Genomic DNA, 6849 nt, shown 5'->3' on the forward strand with positions numbered 1-6849 from the left:
TAATTTTGAGATTTGAGATATCTTTTGGGCATGAACCAAATCCAAGTGATCAGATTCCTTCTGCCTTTTCTTGAACATCCAAGAATCCAGATCGCAATGGATACTTCCCTCCCTGAACTGTCATCTTTATTCACTTAATGATCACTAGATGCAGGGGCGGGTCCATGGGGGTGTGCGGCCGCACCCCCTGGGTCTTCTCGAAAAAAAAAATAGTAGTAGTAATATTTATATATATATACTAGGTGTCCATCGCGCTCTACGAGCGCGGTAGATCCCTTTTGGCTGACGCCTTAAGGATAAAACGTCGCGGTCAATTACATCTTAGTGGTGCACGTATATCGGGACGGTGTATATTCCGAGAATTTTATGCGTCTGAAAATTCATTTCCAAACCAATCCCACATTATACAGAGACCTGTAATTCGCATTTGCGAATCACAGCTCTCTGTGTGATCCTAAATGGTGTAGGCATGAATTTCTAGATGCATAAAACTCTCGGAATATACACCGTCCCGATATACGTGCACCACTAAGATGTAATTGACCGCGACGTTTTATCCTTAAGACGTCAGCCAAAAGGGATCTACCGCGCTCGTAGAGCGCGGTGGACACCTAGTTTAAGAAATAAAACTCATACGAAATATAATTGTGAGAATTAAATCATTTTCTTTTCGATAACATTAATATCTTTGAAGTGTCTATCCAACTTTTACTATCTCGTGTATAAAGAACTAAATCATTTTCTCCATCTTTCTATCTTAAAACACAGACCAAACATATAAACCAAACAAACACTCATATTCTCTATCATAACACAAAAACCAAACACATATATAAAAAAGAAATTGAGATGAAATATTAACACCATGATGACTGCTACAATTGTTACCTTCCAAGTAGTTAATATACTTTCATCAAAAAAAAAAAAAAAGTAGTTAATATAGTTATTTCATCAAAAAAAAAAAAAAGTAGTTAATATAGCTACATGAGAAAACAAAAGACAAAAAAAGAAATGCAAATGAAAAAGATCACATTGACATGGTAATTTGATTTAATGGGGAACACGGGAAGCAGTTCGATTCTTATCTCTCCATGGAGGACCCGGTTTGCTTTAAACCTGAGATGAAAATAAAGTCATTTGTCAAAACTAAGAAGAAAATCAAAATCTAAAAAGAACAAACAACCAAGAAGGGAAAGGAACAAATAATGCACTTAGCTAATTGAGAAAATCAGAATCTAAAAAGATAAATGAGAGACTAAGCTATTGCAGATTTGAAGAGAAAATTATAGTAAATAATGCAATTACAAAAACAACAATCTAGAGAAATGCAAAGAGGGGAAATGAGAGATTGAATCAAGTATGAAATTTAAAATAATGTGATTATCGTATTACAAATTCAATCCAAACCTTAAATAATATTTTTATCAAACTATCATAAGTGACAAAGATATTGAATCAATTCTAAATATACTCTCAAATTTTTTTTTTTCTAAATATACAAATCTTAATTAGATTAGCATCTTTCTTTCTCTACCAAAAAAAGAGCACAACTTACCCGTTCAACCTTAAATTATAAGACAACATGAGAACCACATACAGAGAAAGCCAATGATAGCATCAAACATAGTAATCTGGTTAATTAGATTATCATCTCTCTAAAAAAAATTAGTGAACATAAGAAATGCACAAAAAGTGTGAGAGTAATGGATTGAATCAAACTTTCAGAAATAGAGGAAATGAGAGAGAGTGTAATCTGGTTAATTATATTATGATCTCTCTAAAAAAAATTAGTGAACATAAGAAATGCACAAAAATTAAACACAAACAAACAAATAAATTTATTGTAAAAAAAAATGATCGAACATAAGTAAATAAGAAAACCCATAACAGAATGAATCAAAACCTTGGATCATGTGAATCTTTTCTTTTCCCAATCTCTTTTCTATCTACCTTAAACCTTTTTGAATCATCTACACCTGCAATATGCATTATATTTTCTGTTTAACATATCAAAAGTAAAATCATTAGGCTTTAGAAAGAGGAAATAAAAGAGAATTAAAAAAAAACAAAGAGATAAAAAAGGTGGAAAGGGAGAGAGATATAACCTATTGATTCTACCATCTTTTAACACCTGCAATGTGCATTGTAAAAAACACTAATGAGAAGAAATAGAGATAAAAAAAAAATAGAGAGAGAAGGATAAAGAAATCAAACAATTGTTGAATGGGACATAGATAGAACTTGTTAATCTACCATCTTTTGAAACCTGCAAAATTGAAGAAAACATGATAAGCACACCACTAAGAAAAACAACTTACAAGGGATTGAAAGGAACCAAAATCTTTAGAAAGGAGAGGAGGGAGATGAAAACCTGCAATATATGACTCATTCTGTAGAGATAGAGGGAAACCGAAATGAAAAATAAATGAAGTGATGGAAAAGAAGAAATCAGATAAATTGTTTTTTTTTTTTTGAAAGGTAAATCAAATAAATTGTTGGAAGAGTTCGGTTTTAGTAAAGGGTAATTAGTTATAAAATGAAACCGATTCTCAGATGGTTGAGACTTTCATGGGTAGCTTTTTTTTTGGACGTGACATGCAAGTGGGAAAAAACTGAATTAGAATGTGGGTAGTTTTTACAAACTTGAGATGTATCTTAGTCGTTAAATTCCGTAACTCAAGATTATAATCTAAGGGACACGAATATCTCAGACATAAATCTACGGCTCACCTCAAAAAACATCATTGTGTTTTATATAATAGACTAGGTATCTCCCGCGCCCTGCGGGCGCGGTCAATCCCTTCGGACTTACGCCAGTCGTGGGCGGAAATTTTAGTAGTACAAGTACGGTGGGTTCAAGCTTTCGCTCGAGGTGCACGTACTAAGTTGTCTACGTAATCGTCGTCTTATGTCGCACGAACCGAGCAAAAACCTAGACGTGCTAGCACCACATAATATTAAAATAAGCAAAAAAAGTGCTAGCACGTCTAGGTTTTCGCTTGGTTCGTGCGACATAAGACGACGATTACGTAGACAACTTAGTACGTGCACCTCGAGCGAAAGCTTGAACCCACCGTACTTGTACTACTAAAATTTCCGCCCACGACTGGCGTAAGCCCGAAGGGATTGACCGCGCCCGCAGGGCGCGGGAGATACCTAGTTAAATAAGAATTTATCAAACAATAAAGCAAGAAAAAAATTGTAATAAGAAGCAACCAATCGTCGAGGTTCTCATTCTTCATTATCTTCTTTAGTATTCAATTGATTGGGTTATTCTCCGTAGAATAAGGAACTGAAAAAAGTTAAACACTAATTACAAATTTAATTTCTAGATTGCTCTAAATCTTATCTATTCATCTCCTTCGTTTCCGTTCCTCTCACCTCCTCACTCTATCCCTCAATTACTTTTCAATCTATTATTGTACTTTCTTATCTTTTACCAAGTTAATGGTTGAAGAAGTTAAAAACAAAAAGAAAAAAACGAAATTAGATACATTAAATTATGAAAGTAACCCAACATCTAATATGTGATCAATCTTTAAAACTAATTTTTTGAAGTACGTTAAAATGAAATTTACACATCAGCAAATGAGGGGCATATCGAATTAGAGAAGGTGATTCGAACATATTTAACAACAATGAAAAAAAAACATATTTAACAACAAATTCACATTCTTCATTTCATTTAGTTCTCTTCAAGCAATAATGCCTCTCCTACCTTCGAAAATAAAATAAAAAACTAAGTTAAGAGCAAAATATGAGTGTAGAGATTTAAAATTCACTTTCTTCCTCTCCTTATTTTCTCTTCATGGAGTAATGCCTCTCCTACCTTCCAAAAAAAAACCAAGTTAAAATTAGGGATTCAAACATATTTAACAACAATGCAAAAAAAAAAACATATTTAACAACAAATTCACATTCTTCCTTATTTTCTCTTCATGCAGTAATGCCTCTCCTACCTTCCAAAAAAAAAAACCAAGTTAAAATTAGGGATTCAAACATATTTAACAACAATGCAAAAAAAAACATATTTAACAACAAATTCACATTCTTCCTTATTTTCTCTTCATGCAGTAATGCCTCTCCTACCTTCCAAAAAAAAAAACCAAGTTAAAATTAGGGATTCAAACATATTTAACAACAATGCAAAAAAAAACATATTTAACAACAAATTCACATTCTTCCTTATTTTCTCTTCATGCAGTAATGCCTCTCCTACCTTCCAAAAAAAAAAACCAAGTTAAAATTAGGGATTCAAACATATTTAACAACAATGCAAAAAAAAACATATTTAACAACAAATTCACATTCTTCCTTATTTTCTCTTCATGCAGTAATGCCTCTCCTACCTTCCAAAAAAAAAACCAAGTTAAAATTAGGGATTCAAACATATTTAACAACAATGCAAAAAAAACATATTTAACAACAAATTCACATTCTTCCTTATTTTCTCTTCATGGAGTAATGCCTCTCCTACCTTCCAAAAAAAACCAAGTTAAAATTAGGGATTCAAACATATTTAACAACAATGCAAAAAAAAAACATATTTGACAACAAATTCACATTCTTCCTTATTTTCTCTTCATGCAGTAATGCCTCTCCTACCTTCCAAAAAAAAAAACCAAGTTAAAATTAAGGATTCAAACATATTTAACAACAATGCAAAAAAAAAAAAACATATTTAACAACAAATTCACATTCTTCCTTTCGTTATGTTCTCTATTGCCTCTCCTACCTTCGAGAATAAAATAAAAAACCAAGTTAAGAGCAAAATATGAGTGTAGAGATTTAAAAGTCACTTTCTTCCTTTCCTTAATTTCTCTTCATGCAGTAATGCCTCTTCTACCTTCCAAAAAAACCAAGTTAAAATTCTTCAATTTTGAACTTGCTAGAAGAAAAGAAGAATGGAAGAAAATTATGTTGCTAGAGATTCAATTCAACCACTAACATAATCTGATGGAAGGATGATTAAATTCAACCGAGATATTTATTATTTAATAAGGACGGTTTTGATTTTCTCCTCACTAATTACTCTGCATCCCACGATCTACTCCCATGATTTTCTCCTCGTAATTCAGTCAACTAAAAAATTACATACAAAAGATAAACAGTGTCAAAGCTATTTAAAAAACATGCAATTCAGTATAGAAAGGAAGATTAACACAATTCATTAATGAGTAATAAGAACATTGGTATATTTTTGATAAATCTATAAGACGACCAAACACCTAAAGCACACAAAAAAATATAAAGAAATAATAAATGGGAGCAAGAAAGAGATGTTGAAGTGGAGAAGAAGATTAAAATGACAACAGAACAGTGGGATGATCGGTTTTGAGGGAAAAATAAAGGGAGAGAAAATAGGAGAGTTAAGAGGTGGTTTGTGACTCCCACGTCCAATTATTATTTTTATTTTTTTGAAACCATTGAAACCCTTTTCATTCATAAGTGAATAAATCACTGATTTACATGGATAATGTTAATTATTTCTCTCTTCAAACATCATGAGAGTTGCATACCTTTAAATGCAAAGTGTCTCATAATGAGAAAGAAATTGGACTCCCACGTCCAATTATGTGACACATATATGAGAAGTTAAACTAACTAAATTTCAAGCAATTTTAAACCATCAGATTAAAAGACTAAAAACTATAGATTGCAATCCTCCCCACTTAATTTTGTTTCTCCCACAATCTCCTCCAATAATTGACTGTTAAATGAGAGAAGAAAGGGTAACCTTGAGAAAGCAATCGTTAAATGGTAGATATTCAGTTTTTGTGGTGAGAGAATTTAAGGAAAAAAAGAGATATTGGGAGGAAATAATGGGTAGTTTGTAACTACTCTATCTAATTACGTAAGTATATATAATTATGTGACATGAATATAGCCTTGGCTTAGTGTTTAAGACAAGGGTAACAAATTATCATGATAGTAAGGTCATGAGTTTAAGCCCCTCCTTGGGCATTTTAAATTTTATATATGTGTGTGTTTTTAATTGTATATCAAACTGTGCATGTATAAAGATAACTAAAACTAGAGTGCGGCTTAGTGGTAATGACGGGCAAGGTCTTGTGGACGAGTGACCTTGAAGTTGTGTGTTCGAAATCCAACTTCGTAAATTTTTTATTTTATTTTGAAAATATTAAATTTAATTATCTTAAATTCAAAAGCTAGAATCTAATATGTACAAGACCATGAGTGTTCATCATTGGTTTGGAATGTTTCTACTTTGGTGGGTGATTGGGAAAATAAGAAAACTATCTGGGGTGCAAAGACTTTCTGAAAAATTGGTCAATTTTAATTGACTCGTTTTTTTTAATTTTTCGAGGGAAACCATTTTGGGTGAAGACTTTCTCATGCTCTCTCTCTCTTCCCTCTTTGTTACTTTCTAGCAGTTTTCCGACGAATTTTTTTGCTGGAAAACGACATTGGTTTGGGAGAACCCAAAACCTGTGACTGGTTGGGGAAACTCCCAAAACCGGACTAGTTTCGGGGATCCCCCCAAACCAGTATGAACTGGTTGGGGCAAGCCAGTATGAACTGGTTGGGGCAATCTCCAACCAGCATAGTGGTTTGGGGTTCTCCCAAACATGACCCAAACCATAGCCGGATCTATCGTCTTTCCAGCGAAGGGATCACCCCTTCGCCGGATTAAATAAAGAGAGGGTGGAATAGAGAGAGAAATTGAGAGGGAGGAATAGAGAGAGAAATGGAGAGGTAGGAGTAGAGAGAAGAAAGATAAATGGAGGTTGTAGTTTTAGAGGAAGGAGAGCGGATGAAGAAGAAAAGGAAAAAATGGTGGTGGTCGGAGTTAGAGGTAGTGAACGAAGTTTATAGTGGTAGCCGGCG

At 33.2% G+C, this 6849-nt stretch overlaps 1 long non-coding RNA gene across 1 annotated transcript; it reads right to left on the bottom strand.

The window, feature by feature from the left end:
• Positions 1 to 860: 860 nt before the first annotated feature.
• Positions 861 to 2394, bottom strand: LOC147549533 (uncharacterized). Its single transcript, XR_015238362.1, has 4 exons — positions 2319 to 2394; positions 2106 to 2131; positions 1904 to 1997; positions 861 to 1116 (listed from the first exon to the last, which is right to left on the bottom strand). It is a non-coding gene; the product is annotated as an uncharacterized LOC147549533 (long non-coding RNA).
• Between the last annotated feature and the right edge of the window lie 4455 nt (positions 2395 to 6849).

This window comes from Eschscholzia californica, unplaced genomic scaffold (genome assembly GCF_041429995.1).
Source record: "Eschscholzia californica isolate CP2 unplaced genomic scaffold, dmEscCali1.0.p SCAF_3, whole genome shotgun sequence".
In the NCBI taxonomy this organism is placed as follows: Eukaryota; Viridiplantae; Streptophyta; class Magnoliopsida; order Ranunculales; family Papaveraceae; genus Eschscholzia; species Eschscholzia californica.